Source organism: Lissotriton helveticus, chromosome 2_1 (assembly GCF_964261635.1).
Source record: "Lissotriton helveticus chromosome 2_1, aLisHel1.1, whole genome shotgun sequence".
Classification (NCBI taxonomy): Eukaryota; Metazoa; Chordata; class Amphibia; order Caudata; family Salamandridae; genus Lissotriton; species Lissotriton helveticus.
In genome coordinates this window covers 424,584,355-424,600,644 of record NC_136059.1, presented here as the reverse complement: position 1 = coordinate 424,600,644, position 16,290 = coordinate 424,584,355, and positions in this window count along the sequence as shown.

Sequence of the window (16,290 nt, the reverse complement as noted above, 5' to 3'; positions counted from 1 at the left end):
CAAATCCAGTTTTCTGTGTTTGTGGATACCCGCGCGATGATACAAGCAGTGTTCTGACAAATTGAAGCGGGACACTTAGCTGTTAAACTTGGGTGGGAGGAGCACTTGTGAGATTCCTGGTGGCATCTGAGAAAGTTTTAATGCAAAACGAAACGTGTCATGCACAATGCCTGAATAAAGGAATTTGGCAGCTTACCTGTTGTTCCGTGGTGCTCTGTTCCCTCTGCAGTGGTGGGGGATGGTGGAGAAAATATATATATATATAGAAATGTATATAGAAATGCTAATAAGTCTAAAAAGGGAAGAAGATAAGATCAAACAGCGATAAAAATGACTGTGAGCTGGGACAGATTTTCACCTTTTCTAAAACATACGACGCAGTGAGGAATATTAAAGATAATAAAAAAAGTGATAAACAAATCACAAGTACCTCACGGACTGAAGACTCAACGGCACTAACATCTAAATCTGATTTAAATTCCAATGACAACAAAACTGTTATAAGTCTGGCAAAAATCAATCTTAGCAAAGCAGAGGAACAAGTATTGAGTTTAGGATTGTCTCATTGCCCGGAGAGCAATTTTAACTACGTTAAAACTAGGATCGATGTACACCGCTGTATTAAAAAATTAAAACTCGAGAAATTTTATATGATAAAAAACAATGACAATATTTCCATGGGGGAAACTCAGAAACAAAGTTAACACCAGCACAATCCATCTGAAATAGTAGACTGTGATAGGCCCCTACTATCAGACTTACAAGATCTATGGAATGATGGCCGGATAACTGACACCGTCAATGTTGGCCCAGTGACTACAATGGTAGACCATGCAAATACAAACATAGAACCCATCCAACCAATTCCATTCTGTGGAAGGTTCATATTCAATCCTATAATCAGATGTGACTCCATTGATGTTTTTAATGAACAAACTGTTGCCCAACTCAAACGTTCCCATTACAGGGTTGAAAACTCTAAAAGCATAAATAACCAGTGTACCATGAATTACAATAAGCTTATCAATCGATTGGAAAAAGACAATTCTATCATTATCAGAAATGCTGACAAAGGCGGTAACACAGTCATATGGGATAAAAAGAAATACATCAACCAAGCATGCTATGTAAAATGCAATTTTTTAAAATGATCACCCAGTGACTCCTTCAATCTATGTTATCCCAAAAATGCATAAAGATTGTCAACATCCGCCAGGAAGACCAATCATATCAGCCTGTAATGGATTTTTAGAGCATACATCGCAATGTGTGGACTATTTTTTACAAGGGTTTGTCCAAACACTACCATCATACGTGCAGGCCACTAATGACTTTTAAGAAAACTGAATAAACGTACTTGGCAAGATAACTATTTTTTAATAGCACTTGATGTGACCTAGCTTTATACAAGCATAAAATATTGTGATGGGCTAAATGCACCTATATATTTTTTGTCTAGAAGATCAGAACTACAGAAACAACACAGTCAAATGTTAGCTGAAATGGTGTCATTCTGTTTGGACAATAATGTTTTTATGTTTAATAACTTGTTGTATAAGCAAACCAGAGGTGTAGCCATGGGAGCCAGCTTCTCCGCCAGCTATGCATGTCTCCACATGGGCTGGTGGGAGGAGCTGGTACTCAAAATGAAGTATATGGCACAGATACAGAACAACATCATTGTATGGCTACACTACATCGATGATCTTTTTGTAATATGGAAAGGTGCACATCAAGAAGCTCAGGAATTCATTGACAGTATTAACGAAAATACATTGAATTTACACTTCACTGCCACAGTCAGTACAGATTCAGTTAACTTTCTAGACATGCAGGTATATATCTAACAGACAACAAAACTCTATCGTAAGGAAACAGCAGGCAATGCGTCTTTGAATGCCAGCAGCGCACACCCAAGGGATTTAATCAACAGCATTCCCTACGGGTAAATGCTGAGACTCAACAGAGTGAACAGTGATCCAGTCACTCTCAAGCAGGCTCAGGAGGAAAGTAAGAAAAGATTCTTGGAAAGAGTTTATTCATCCAAAACCATAGACAGTGCCATTACTAAATCCATGCTAATAGAAAGAACGCTCAGATTTGATACAGGGCAACCACAAGAGAGTAAGTACTGAGATTAAACAACAAGCCCTTCCTCTATCACCTAAACAACAAGAATTTAGAGTGATTATGGAATTTAGTAAGCAACACAAAGAAATACGTAACATTATAAAGCGCAATTGGCCTTTGGTATTGGATGATCCTATTACACTTCAGGGACCATCAGAAGAAAGGATTTCAAATATTACCTTGTAGACTCAGTACCAGCGGATCCAAACAACCGGGGGGGCTTAATGTTACAGATGATTTATACATCTGCATCTAGAGTAGTACACTAACATGCAATGATAGAAGACGGTTGTCAATGCTGCTTCATCATAAAAGGAATTGTTTTTAACTTTTGTACTAGATATTTTAAGTTATTTATATATATTTATATATTTATAGAACGGACTTACCCTTTCTGCTGTACAAAATAGCCACCAATTTCATCTATTAAATCCACTAAAGAGAAACAAAGCGTTCAGAAACATGTATATAGCAAGAATAGCATATGTCAATATATTTCAATGATTAGATTGAACTGACCCACTATCTTGATAACAAAGCTCAGAGGGCCATCAGGGTATTTAAACCAAAACTAATAAACTAAACCCAGTTGATAAGAAAATACAATTTAAAATACAATGCTGTTTGAATTTCAAAAGACAAAAATCTGAGATTATACCCCTGCTAATGAGCAGGAAATAACAAACTTAGGCCATTTTATTCATTTGTTGTAGCGCTCAGCTACATGATACCAATTCCTTTAATATTTTGCACATTTTGCACATTGCACACTTTTTTGACAGTCTTGAGAACTGACATATTTTTAAAAATTAATTTGTAGGTGATGAGGCTATATGACCTGGTTTGCTGTGATTTGCACATAGGCAACAAAATATTACAATGACATATGTATTGCTTAGAGATGGTAATTTAAGACATGCAATATGACTCCGTTTAGGATACAGTGTAATTAAAGATGTATCTTGTGTGAATAGAATTTACATTTATGTATCTACATTTTAATTGTTGCTTGACATCTGATATAAGAGGTTCAATTCAAACCATTAGGAAGATTGGCATGAACTTTATAAACATGAATTTTATACCTATTTTTATCTATAAAGCATTTTACCATGTTGTTTTTACTTCCTACGCTCCCTAAGAAACTACAAATTACAAAAATTAGTATTTCTTCTATTTCCTTAACTGTCTCACCTCTAAGTAGTTCATGATCAGCACATTGACACTTTAAAAAGGAAAAAAAAATTACGGTAATGCCGTCATGTGATCAAGGCTCCTTGTGAGTTGAAACGCGTAATGGCGGCATCCGAATAAACACCTGAAGGACTTTGAAACTATGGTCTGTGTCCGTGTTCATTTGGATCAATCCAGAGTATTTGCGGAAAGTGCAATATGTACACATATATATATATATATATATAAATATGAAGTTTAAACATGCAATGCAAAAAAGCACACGTGCACTCCTTCCAATATAGACGCTGACTTCAGGATTACTCAAATACATTTATTTAAAGTGCATTAGGCCAAGAAAGCACACCCTACGCATTTTGGTGGAAACCGCCTTGCTCACGGGTAACTTAATAAAAACTAAATCGACATATAAACAAATATTCAAAGTTACGTGCAACTGAATGGTTTGCCTGTAAGAAACGAGAAATGAATTGTTATTAGATACTTTATAGGATAAATGTGGCAATCAAAGCAGTGATAATTTATATGTTTATTTGTCTTTCTTTGTAAATATAAATATTGAATGTGATTTTCTAAACCATTATAAGAGGGCCGACAGTTCTCTGGGCATTTGTCCACTTTCTATGTCTTTGCACTTCACGTTGCGCGTAACGCAATTATTTCATTATGTGTTTTTGATTCTGCCTTATCTTATGCCTTATTCCTTAACTAAACATCTCCTTGTCTTTGGCCGTAGAATAGGAACAATGGATTCTCAAGATTAGAAAGTTTAACAATTAGACTTCCTTGTTTAACATTAATTTGTTTCTGCAGTTTTACACAAATATCTGATCGGGAATTTCCAAATCCCTATTCATTCCTAAAATCTTGGTGGATTCTCCAGATCCAACTCATTTCTGACTCAATTTTCCTATACCCAGAGTTAGTGTCACTCATGGTGTTTGTAACTATAGGGTGGGGAAAATCCCGTCCATTTTCCTGGCTACTCATAATGAAGGCCTACGTATTTAGAGAACAAGTTGATTTGCTGAATTTGAATACATGGAGTGTCTAATGTATTGTTTCTTCATAGTTTTCCCTGTTTATGCATGAATGGTAAGTGCTTTCAAGTCACATTAGATCTATAACTATAATGCTGCAGTCCTATTGGCAGTAGCTCCATTTAAGCATGCCCAAGTGGTATTCCACATTATACATACACCAAACTCTACTCTCACCCAACTTATAATTCTGATGAGTCAGAAGTTTGAATCCCAGATCTAGAATAAACCCCAGAAATGCTTGAAAAACAAATAGTTAGAAAGCAAACACTTTGAAATAGGTAGTCTACAATTAGGTTGAGTATGATTTAATCTATAGTACTTTAATATGATTAAATGTATTTGAGAAAAAAGGTGAACTCATTTTTAATGTTTGTATGTGAGTTAAAGAAAATATAATCATCATGGTAATTGCTTTTGGAAACGGGTAAGGTTAGGACATGGGTGAGTGTGTTGGCGTGAAGGTCAGAGAACAGGTTAGGGCAAAGGTTAGGGTTATGGCAATTATTAAGGGCCTGAATTAGAGTTTGTTGGATGAGTTACTCCATAACAACATGACAAATTTCCCATCTCCCTTTATACAAGTGCCACTGGATATAATGCACGTGTAATAAGGCTGACAGGATATCCATCACCGAGTAACTCATTTCCCAAATTCTAAATCAGACCCTAGAACTTCTTCGGAGGTTAGGGTTATGGTCAGGATTGGAGAGGAGACGGTGAGGGTAGGGATCAACGGTCAAGTTACCATGAGACAATGTTACAGTTACGGGAAGGGACAGTGGTAGGGCAAGTAATGGTGTTGGCATTAATATTAATGAGGTGGGTATGTGGTATCCAAGAACATTGGAAAAGTGGTTGGTATATTTCACCATTGGTACTTTTATTTAAAAACAGAGATGAATATTTGGGTAACCTGAAAACATTTCCATATTTTACCTTTCGCACTAAATTACAGTTACTGAGACAGTACTAGTTTTCGAGCTATATTTCTCACTTTTTGGTTTAAACAGTTGGCTTTTCTAACTTTAACTTTCAAACTCTCACTCTAGATTTGTCTCTCAATATTTAGAAATGTACATTAATACTAAAAATTATCTGTTCATACTCTCCCATTAAACCTATCTTGCACCACACAATCGTTTCTGAAGGTGAGAAGGGAAAGAAAGAATAACCGATAGTGTGAGATGTGAAAATGGTTGATTCTGATCCCCAGCTTTCATAACGAAGAGCTAAAGCATTGCACTAAAGTCTCAATTGGAGGAAGTGTTTTCTATTTCACAAAGCAACACTGGTGGGGATTTAGCAGATATAGCAGACATGACAGTCTCTGGCAAGCATTGTTCTAGCAAGTATTGTAATACTTTGCAGTCTGTCACCTATTCAGTGGGGTAGAGTGGGTCATTGCAATGTCTAAGGGGCTTCCTAACATCCATGGTCACACAAAGACACTTTATGACAGCAGGGGTGCCAAGTATTAGAGGGAGCATTAATCATCCATAACTATCAGATTTATTTAAGAGACAATGTTAGTGATCTTTTCTCCTTAAAACATCAGATTATGATCCGTCACGTAGAGCTTCCGCCATGCTCTGTGGCTGGCTGACCGCTTCCAGGTGATCAGGGACCAGATGGCACGTCTGTGAAGCTGGTCTGGTTTTCCTGGGATTCAATTTGAGAGACACGAACTGCGGTGCCGACATAAGATATCTCCCCGGGCTGGACCATCATCTCCTTGTGTTTTCTTTGTTCGCCCTAAGTTGGCTGGGTATGCCCAGATGTGGGTCCCTTGCTCACTTTGCCACTGGATTCAAGCTAGCCTGGCTGATGAAGGGTGTAACCCCGAAACCGGTCTCAGGATGCTTCTTTCTGGTTCAGGGAAGACCTGGCTTAGCAGTTCGGCTGGACTGTTGCCATGAGGCACATGGTCAGGGTTGATTTGCATATAACTGGGTCTGAACTGAGGTGGCGAAGTGAGATAAAGAGCGATGATGGATTCAACCCAGATCTGTGACTAGGGGTGAGTGTCTGAAAAGTTTCAGATCTATATTCATCATCTCCCCTTTGTTTTATCTGGTGGTCCCAAGGTTTTCGCCAACCATTAAGGTGGGTACCAACGAACCCTGTCTCAATAATTATTCAACACTGGACTTATCAATGCATATGATTGACTTTGATGGGGTCAGTCAAGCTAAGAACCTAGCAGATAAGCTTGCTACCGCCTCAGTGAAGTCGTCCGTGATATCTACTTCACCCTGCTCAAGTCTCAATCCACAGTCATCTCCAGAATCAGGATCACTGCGCCCAGTCGGCACCTCTCACTCACCCTCTTGTGGTGCTGCCTCCAGACCTAAAAAGCTGCCAATGTATCCTCTGTTTACAGTCCCTGGCTCTAAGGGACCACTGAAGGACGTGGCTGACCTCAGAACCAGTCAAACTGTAAGCCAGATTATTAGTGAAGCTACAGGGAACCCCATCAACCCATGCCTAGGACCATCCTCAGCACCTCTAGATAACCAATTGGAGAGTATGGCCTCACACAGTGTTGCAGCATCTCCTAATTTTTTATAGGAGCAGCTTTTCCTCACAGACCCCAATATCTCCACCTCAAGTGGCCCAATCCTTCCCAATTGAAGTGGTTCTTCACCAAATACGGGGTGACATTAGGGAGATGAAAATCTCACAGGAGAAGGAGCACCAAGTGATACGAAGCCAGTTGGGACAGATCAATACTAACATACAGCTAATTGAAAACCTTAGGAACAACCAAGACTCTTCAACTCTGAAATTTAAATCTGAACTAACTAAATTGCATTTGAAACTCGAAGATCTAGAGAACAGGCTGTTTCATTCTCATCTGAGATTTGTCGGGATCCATGAAGGTCAAAAGAATGGTCAGACTGTCACCAAATTTATCTCAGATCTAATTGTTCTGCCTGTGAGTTCTGAAAGAGCAGCTAAGGACATGGACCTTACTGTTTCACATGCCCATTGTGTTCTGGCATTCTAGTCTCCCAACTCTAAGTACCCAAAAACTATCTGAGTGAACATTGATGACTTTCATGTGAAAAAGCAGATTCTGACGAATCCTATAAGGGACAAAGTCTATCACATCCTAGATAACTACTCTTTCAGAATCTTTTTGGATATGTCTCTATCCGCAACATGGCACTGCAAAGAGTTTAATCCATAATCGATAACTTTAAGAGCATGGGGCCACCAGCTGGGATTCTTCAACAGTCAACTGTCAAAATTGTAAATCTTTCATAAGGGCCCATCTCGGATCATCCACTCAGTCGAACTGGCCAAAGAGTTTCCACAAGTTATCCACATTTTTGATGCGAGAGGGGAGGGATGAGTTTAGATGATTTGGACAAATGTTTCTAGGCCCCCCTGCTTTCTTTTTCTTTTTTTTCTTTAGGTGAAGATCCTCTGAATCCAAGCCAGTTTGGGAGGATAGTAGTGTGGCTAGCCGACAGATTTGCTTCTGATCTGCAACATTACCTGAGTGCCATGACACAGCACTCATATAGGGGAAGGTGGGCAAAGTTTGGGTGGTAGGACTTCTGCTTCATAGGGTGCCTGTGGTGGGTGGGGCTCCGAGGACAGTGGGGCCTGGAGGGATTCACGTATATATTATTGCATCCTTTCTCAGATCATTCAGTCCTGTTTGTAGAGTTAACACTCAACGATCTGTGGCCCCAATCGTCCCAATGGCGCCTTGACAGATCATTTTTTAACTGACAAGAACTGGGTTATGATTATGCATTCTGGCATGGATACATTTTTATTTAGAAATGTAGGATCTGCTTTGTCTATTTCAGTTTGGGGGCTTTTAAAGCATTTCCATGGCGTGAGGCAATTTCTTTTAGAGCACAAATTAATAAACTTAGAAAGGGAACAGGTTGCATCTCATCAATACGAACTCAATCTGGCCATGCTCACTCACTCCACGTCCCAAACACAGAGCACTAGAACTAAGGTTCAACAAGTGTGCCAAAATCTAAAAGACTATTACATGTCTAGGGAAACTGTCAATCAAAATATTTGTTTTCAGATTTTTTTTGAGGAGAGCGGGCACGTAGGAGGGCTTTTTGGCATGGTCAGTTAAAAAAAAAATAACAATGCTATTGAGGCTATTTTCAATGAAATTGAAAGCAGAGTGGTTACTCAATCAGATGTGATAGGCAAAGTCTTTGACCACCATTCAAGGCTGCATGCCCTACCCTATCTCTCCTTCTGTGCAGATTGAGAAATGTTTGCATTGTATTTGATTGCATGCCCTGTCTAGTTTTTAAATTTTTTTATTTGAATTTCAAAAACCTTTATTTGCGAGTTCAAACAAATACAGACACCGACCAGTTACAATGAGGAAGAGCAGGAGCATAAATGCTGAACATGAGGCACACTATCCACTCAGTGGTATAAGATAAATCACCATGTGCCTGTTCAGGCATGTGTTAGTCCAAAGAGTCATCCTTGTCTTCCATCAGTCGGTGCTCAGCATGAGCCAATGCAGTTGCTTACAAATAAAAGGAATGCAACTTAGCATCCAATGCAGAGGAGGGAAAAAAAGTCGGGGATAGAGGAGGAATGGGGGGGAACTCTCTGGTCATATAAAGACAAAAAAGGAGAACGCGCTTGAGGAACAGGAGGTAGAGGATGACCTCCTCCAACGGATACCCAACCCGTCACACAATCTTCTAACCCTCAATGGCAGAGGCTTGGGCATGATCGCTGCAGTGTTCTTGCAAAAACCTACACAAGGGTTCCCATATATCCAAGGGCGTCAAATCCCAGAACTTAGACAGTTGTGTATGTTAGAAAGCAGAGTACGACAGCCAGTCATCACTTCGTGGCCTGCGCCTACGGCCCCAGCAGATTGCCACTCGCCTCTTCACCATTAGCAACACCATGGCTGCCAGTCACCTGGCACTCATAGGTAAAGGTTTAACATAACCTAGCAGTGCAACTAATGGGGTGCGCTCCACACTATACTCAGCATTTCATCCAAAGCATCAAACACACATCCCCAGAAATTCGCAGCCTCCCAGCAGTCCCATGCAAGGTGCATAAAGGAGGCCGCAGGTGCTCTGCATCATACACAATGTGCCTCTGCACTCAACCCCGCCCTGCACAACCACACCGGGGTTTGTAAAGCCTGTGGAGGAACTTGAAGTGGACTAATCAGCAGTATACCCAACCCCCCTCCTCAAACGGCACACTCAGGCACTCCTCCCAAGCAGCCTGGGCCAAGGGCACATGCACAGGGTAGTCCCTCTGCAAACCAGTGTACAAACGTGTTATAAGTTTACGGAGTGAGGGATTTGATAGAAATGCTTCCAGCACATGAAATGTTGGTGGAGCTACCGGGGAAAGAGGCAAAGCTCGCCTGCATGGCCGCCCCTAACTGAAAATAAGTCATCCTGCCCAGGAGACCGATGTGTTCTTCACCCAGAGTGGTGTCCATGTCTATAAAAACTCCATCCGGAAATGCTCGACCTAACGTATGTTCCGGAAGACCCCTGCTTCTCCCACGAACTACAACTCAAGGTGTCCTGTTAGTGGTACTGAGGGCACTAATAGAGTATCCAAACCCATCTGGCGGTGGAGCACCTGCCATGCCCATATTGTACTGCCAACCATGTCTATCCTGGCCCGCGGGCGGCCTTGCGAGCGGAACATCACCATAGATAGTGGAGTTGGGTCTGCCAGGTCACACTCAGGGGCCGCATGCTCCAGGAACAGCGTCAGAAAAACCCAATGTAATACGAATTGCGTCTTGGCGCATGAATGATGCTATTCCATATCTGGCTCCCCCAGGCCCACCTGCTCGAACGAGAGCTTGAGAGTTTCCCAGGTAACCCACAGTTGCCCACTCGCCCATACCAGGGAGATCAAGTTGGATCTGAGTCGCTTCTTAAATGCAACCGTGAGTGGGAGTGGGAGATTTATAAAAGTATAAAGGAACTTGGGCAGTATCACCATCTTGGCAATGGCAAGTCTTCCCTTGAGGGAAAGAGGGAGCTTCCTCCAGCAAGGAAGCCGACTCTCAAGCCATTCCATGGGTCTGCCATAGTTATTGCGCCACAGTTCCTCATAGTCCCTGCTCATCCAGATGTCCAGTTATTTCACTGGGGAGTCTGCCCATTTTAGCAGGAATTATGATTGAAATGCAACAGTGACTGTCATAAGTGGGAAGATTACAGATTTCCCCCAGTTGATGGTTATCCCCGAGAGGCCACCAAATCGAATGGATGGCCCTGTCTAGTTAGTTACAAGCTACCGCTACAGAACCTATTACCTTGACCGAAGTACAAGATGCATTCAAATCTTCCTCCAATGTATAGATGGCTACTCTTCCTCTATTCATTTTTATCTTTGCTAATATCATTACCAAAGTTCCACAATCTCTTTTTTTTATGGAATTGACTCCATGCTTCACCATTTTCTATGGCAGGGAAAGAAAGCCTGTACTACATTGACAACTTTACAGCTGAATTTAGAGGAAGCTGGTCCAGCTCCACGTACCTGAAAATGTATGATCAAGCTGCATTCTTTGAATGGCTTGTTCTTGTGGCTAATACAAGCAACCAGTTGGATTATGTCTAACTCCAGCAGATTGTTATATGAGATCAATATTTGGCTTCCCGTCCTTGTATACATTCCAAAACTTCCCAAAAGCACGAGGCTTCCTTATATTGAGGCTTTTAGAGATATTTCATCTACTTGAAGATGATAATATTGATATTCTGTTTCTCACGGAAACCTGGCTGGACGAATACTCTGAGCCTGACATTATTCAGGCCCTACCACCTGGCTATTCCTTATCACGATTGGATAGAAAGGAGGGTAGAGGAGGCGGCATTGCTATCGCCACAAAAGCACCCATTGAATGCACCCTCTCTCCGACTTCTGTTGACCACAGTGAAGCTGGCTCCTTCACCATAATCATAGGGCCTAATCACTCTCTCTCTGGTATCCTTATATACCGTCCTCCTGGTAGGATCTACGATTTTATTCCCACTCTTATGGAGTCCCTTACCCACCTTGCTCTCAGAAAAAATCGCTTACTGGTACTAGGCGATCTTAATGTCCATTTTGAGGATCCCTTAGATAAGGAGGCGACAGAAATTATAGCTGAGCTACGCTCCCTACAACTAGAGCTTAAAAACTCCGAACCCTCACACCAACTAGGACACCTATTAGACCCTGTATTTGGGAACTGGAAGGGAGTTCAAACTCTACCTCACCAGCCAATACCTTGGTCCGATCACTTTGTCATCCCTATATCATTCCAAATGGACGGCAATGTATATCATAAACAAAATTTACAGCAATACACATGTAGGAAATGGAAGAATTTTTCCATAGACTCCTTCACTAAAATCCTCCAAGAGGCTGGACCACCGAAAGGTCTGGAATGTGATTTAGCATATAATCACCTGCAAGCATGCATTACTAAAGCCCTTGACAGCACTGCCCCCAAACGCACCATGACTAATGCCACGAGGAAAAATAAATCGGCCCCTTGGTTTAGTCAGGAGCTTCAAAGCGCCAAAACTGCCTGCAAAAAGCTTGAAAGAGAATGGCGTCAAAATTTTTGTCCGGTAATCAAAATCCGCTACAAAGCCGCACAAAAAGAATACAACAAAAAGGTACGAGCGTCCAAAGCTTCCCATTACAATAACCGGATTCAGGAAGCTGAGAACTCCTCGAAGGAGCTTTTTCAGATATTTAAGGAAATATCAACAATTGAATCCAGCCCTGCCTCCCACAATGATTCTGTGGAAACTTGCAATAAAATCGCCAATTATTTTTCTGGCAAAATCGCGAACATATATGCAAGTTTTTCTGGAAGTAAAGTGCCTGGTATTGATTTTGTAGAAAGTAAAGATCATATAAGCACTCAATTTCATCTAGACGCTTTCTCTGTTCCCTCTGCCGACATTCTAATATCTACTTGCAAAAGCATCAAATCCGGCTCTCCAAGTGATCCTGCGCCTCCGAAAATTCTAGCAGCTTGTCTGTCTGTCTTAGAGCCCCATTTCAGACACATACTGCAACTCTCCTTTTCCAATGCCTGTCTACCTGCAGAATGGAAGAAAGCCATAGTCCTCCCCATCAAAAAAAAACCCAATGTGAGTCAGGATCTGTTAGAGAATTTACGCCCCATCTCCCTGCTACCATATCTGGCTAAGCTAGCAGAGAAAATTGCCAACGTCCAACTTATGGCTCATCTGGAAGCCCAAAATGCCTTTCATACAGCTCAGTCCGGTTTCAGACCAAGATTTTCTACTGAAACAGCTCTCTTGAGAGCTACTGAAACCCTGCGGGAGGGAGCTGATGAAGGCAAGACTATGGCCCTTATCATGCTAGACCTAAGTGCCGCGTTTGACACTGTAGCTCATTACACCTTGCTACAGTGTCTAAACCGAGTGGGTGTTATCAAAGAGGCTCTGGGATGGCTGAAGGCTTTTCTCACCAACAGAAGCTTTCAGGTTCAAAGAGGGATCTTCCTCTCTGATAGTATGACACTGGAACAGGGGGTACCTCAGGGCTCTGCCCTGAGCCCCACCCTGTTCAATTTGTACATGGCTCCTCTGGCAGAGGTGGTACAATCGTTCGGCGTAGAGCTAGTCTCTTACGCCGACGATACCCAACTGCTGATCTCTCTATCTCAAGCACCCTCCTCTGAGGCTGATAACTTCAAATCCTGCATGAGTGGACTGGCAGCCTGGATGAATGAAAACTGCCTCAAATTAAATGGTACAAAAACAGAGGTACTGGTAATAGGAGGAAGAGACACTACGTGGACAAAGGACTGGTGGCCCGCTAGTTTGGGACCCCTACCTAATCCTAGTAAAGAAGCGAAGAACTTGGGTGTCTGGATAGACAACAAGCTCTCGTATGACAGCCATGTCAAAAAAACGGTAGGCAAGTGCTTTGGAGTCATGAAAACTCTTAACCGCACCCTGGATCTGCTCCCCCTGAACTCCAGGCGGACCATGACTCAGGCACTTGTTACCTCCCGAATAGACTATGGCAATGTACTGCTGTTGGGAACAACGGATAAAAACATCAGAAAACTGCAAGTCCTGCAAAATTCAGCTGCACGCCTTGTGCTGAGACTTCCCCGTAGGGCTCCTTCCAAACCCTCCTTGGCCTCCCTCCACTGGCTACCCATTGGACAGAGGATACTATTCAAAGCTCTCCTGTGGTGTCACAGGATCATCCATCAAAAAGCCCCCTCTTATATGTCCGACTTAGCTATACCCTACGAGCCGAATAGGTCCCTTCGCTCCGAGGGAATGGGGCTGCTTAAAACATCACGCATAAAAAAAGCCAGGATGGGAGGCAAGTCCTTCCGCACTCTGGCGGCTAGGAAATGGAACGCCCTCCCCACACCCATCAGGTTAGAAAATAATGAGGCCTCCTTCAGGAAACTGCTAAAGACCCATTTGTTCACCTGTTAATCAGCCTGTTCTCCTTGGTTCTGGTTATGATTCTTTCTCCACAGCGCGGGGACACGCCGGGAGGCGTCACCAGGCGCTTTATAAGCCCCTTTAATAAATAAATAAATAATAATAATAATAATTTAGATATGTGAAACTAAAGAATGAATATTAGACCCCCCTTTTCATCTCAATATCCACATGAGAGACTGCCCCTGCTTGGGATTACCACTAGAGATCGCAGTCACAAGGGAATGCGAAAATGCAGGATTTATCAGGCTCGGAGATGTTATGTTGTCTGAGATGGTGATATAGTTGACTACCAATAATCCATCCATTTCTTCAGAAATAGTATTTTCCTATCTGGGCATTAGTCACTTTCTAGGGAGCCACAAACAACTTCCCATTCTACCAACGGGATAGTAGTCAAGCCCATTTTGTGATCGGCCTCTCTGGGATAGGGAATTGGTATTGGTTATTATATCCAAAGTTTCCAAGGCAGTGCTCCCATCTTATTTGACTAAGATGCAGGCCTCCACAGAATATAGGATTGACATGTCGGCATGGCTCCACTACAATCAAATGGCTCATAAAGCTCTACATAGTGCAAATTTTAAAAGGATGGCTTTTTATTCCAAATATATGCTATATTTTCCTCTTTTTTGGCAGCAAAAGATGTACCATGCCGTCTCTGCAGCTTGTTTTAGGTTTGGTCACATGAAGGGTGATTGGCTGCATATCTGTTTGACATGCCCGGTTCCTTTCCAATTTTGGCAGAAAATATTGGATTTCATTAGTGATAAGCTGCAAGCTAGGATTGACCCAGATCCAATCAGAGTCTCATTAGACATGTGACATAATCAATCCAGATTGCTCTAACCAGTAAAAAAATTATTTTTATATACACATTGATTGCTAAATCTTGAATATTTCCAAAAGTGGAGATCCTCTGAGGGACCCACCTTTAATCAATGGGAAATGAAGATGAAGCAAGAAAAAGTCTTGAAGAGCTCTACACACATAATAATGTATGTTGAGACATGGCATGATTGACTGGATGGATGTATTGGATCATGTTCCTTAGTTTCATCTGTCTTTTTAACTGTTCTTCATCACTTTTATGAAATTGGGACGTTCTGTACTTGTGTTTTGTGTGTATAATGAATTTCCGATTCATGATGGACATTGGTAATATTTCTATTAACATTTTCTACCTGATTATTTAAAAAAGGTATTTTTTTTAAAGATGATGTTGGCACAATACGTACAATTCAGTGTTATCAACTCTATAGAGTCAAATGTTTAATGCCAATTCTCTTTTGCAGTTGACAAACTGCTTAGATGCAAAATGCCTTCAATAAATGGGACAGCCGTTCTATCCAGTAGCCCATGGACCTAATGTATATCTTACTGTGGTTGTTGGATGTTTATAAAATTTATCAGAAAACAGGTAACTTTGATTGTGCATGTGGCAATATTGTTTCTAGGGAAAACAGCCTTCACAACACGGCTGGAACCATGCATTACCATTACCTTGCATCCATTTCAACGGATGAGTTTTTATCCCATTCACATTGCATATTCTTTGTCACTCATGCAATTACCACAAAAATGTAAGTATTTTGCAGATAAGAATAAAGGTATTTGGGTGGCAAGGGAATTTGTAGGTTTGAGGGCGGGTGGGGATTATTGGGTGGCAAGGTGATTCTTAGGGTTTAGGGTGGGTAAGGGTATTTGGATGTTAAGGGTATTTTTAGAGTTTTACTTATGGTATTTGATTGGCAAGGATAGTTTAAGGGTGGGTAAGGGAAATTAGATGGAAAGGGTGTTTTAGGGCTTAGGTTAGATAATGGCATTTGGGTGGCAAATGTGTTTTTAATGTATAGAGGTAGATAAGGGAATTGGGTGGCTAGGGTATTTTAAGAGTTAAAGGTGGGCGGGGGTATTTGACTCGCAAGGGCATTTTTAGGGTTTAGGGTAGGTTATGGCATTTGGGTGGTAAGGGTAGTTTTAGGGTTTAGGGTGGGTACAGGTATTTGGTTGGCAAGGGTAGTTTTAGTGTTTAGGGGTTGGGATAGTTAATGTTTTATATATATATACATATGTAGGTATATATATATTACCTACTGACGGTTGCCAGTAGGTAGTTATAGTTAGAACCTATTTTCCATAGGAAATCTATTTGGAATAACTTTGGCGTCGGTTGACGAATCTTCGCGAAATTTTCAAAACTAGTTGGGCGCTCTGGTCTGCTCCTATCCCAAAAGTCTTGGAGTGATTCGTGAAGTGGGGGGCTGAGAAAAATGGGGTCCCAAAACATGTTTTTCCCATGCAATTTTCCATAGGTACCATTCATCGCGGCTACAGCCCGAACGGCTGAACACCATTACACCAAAATTGGCAAAGTTGTAGTCCTTGGTTCAGACTCATGCCTTTTGCTTATATGGTATAAATCTGTTCAGTAGTTCCTG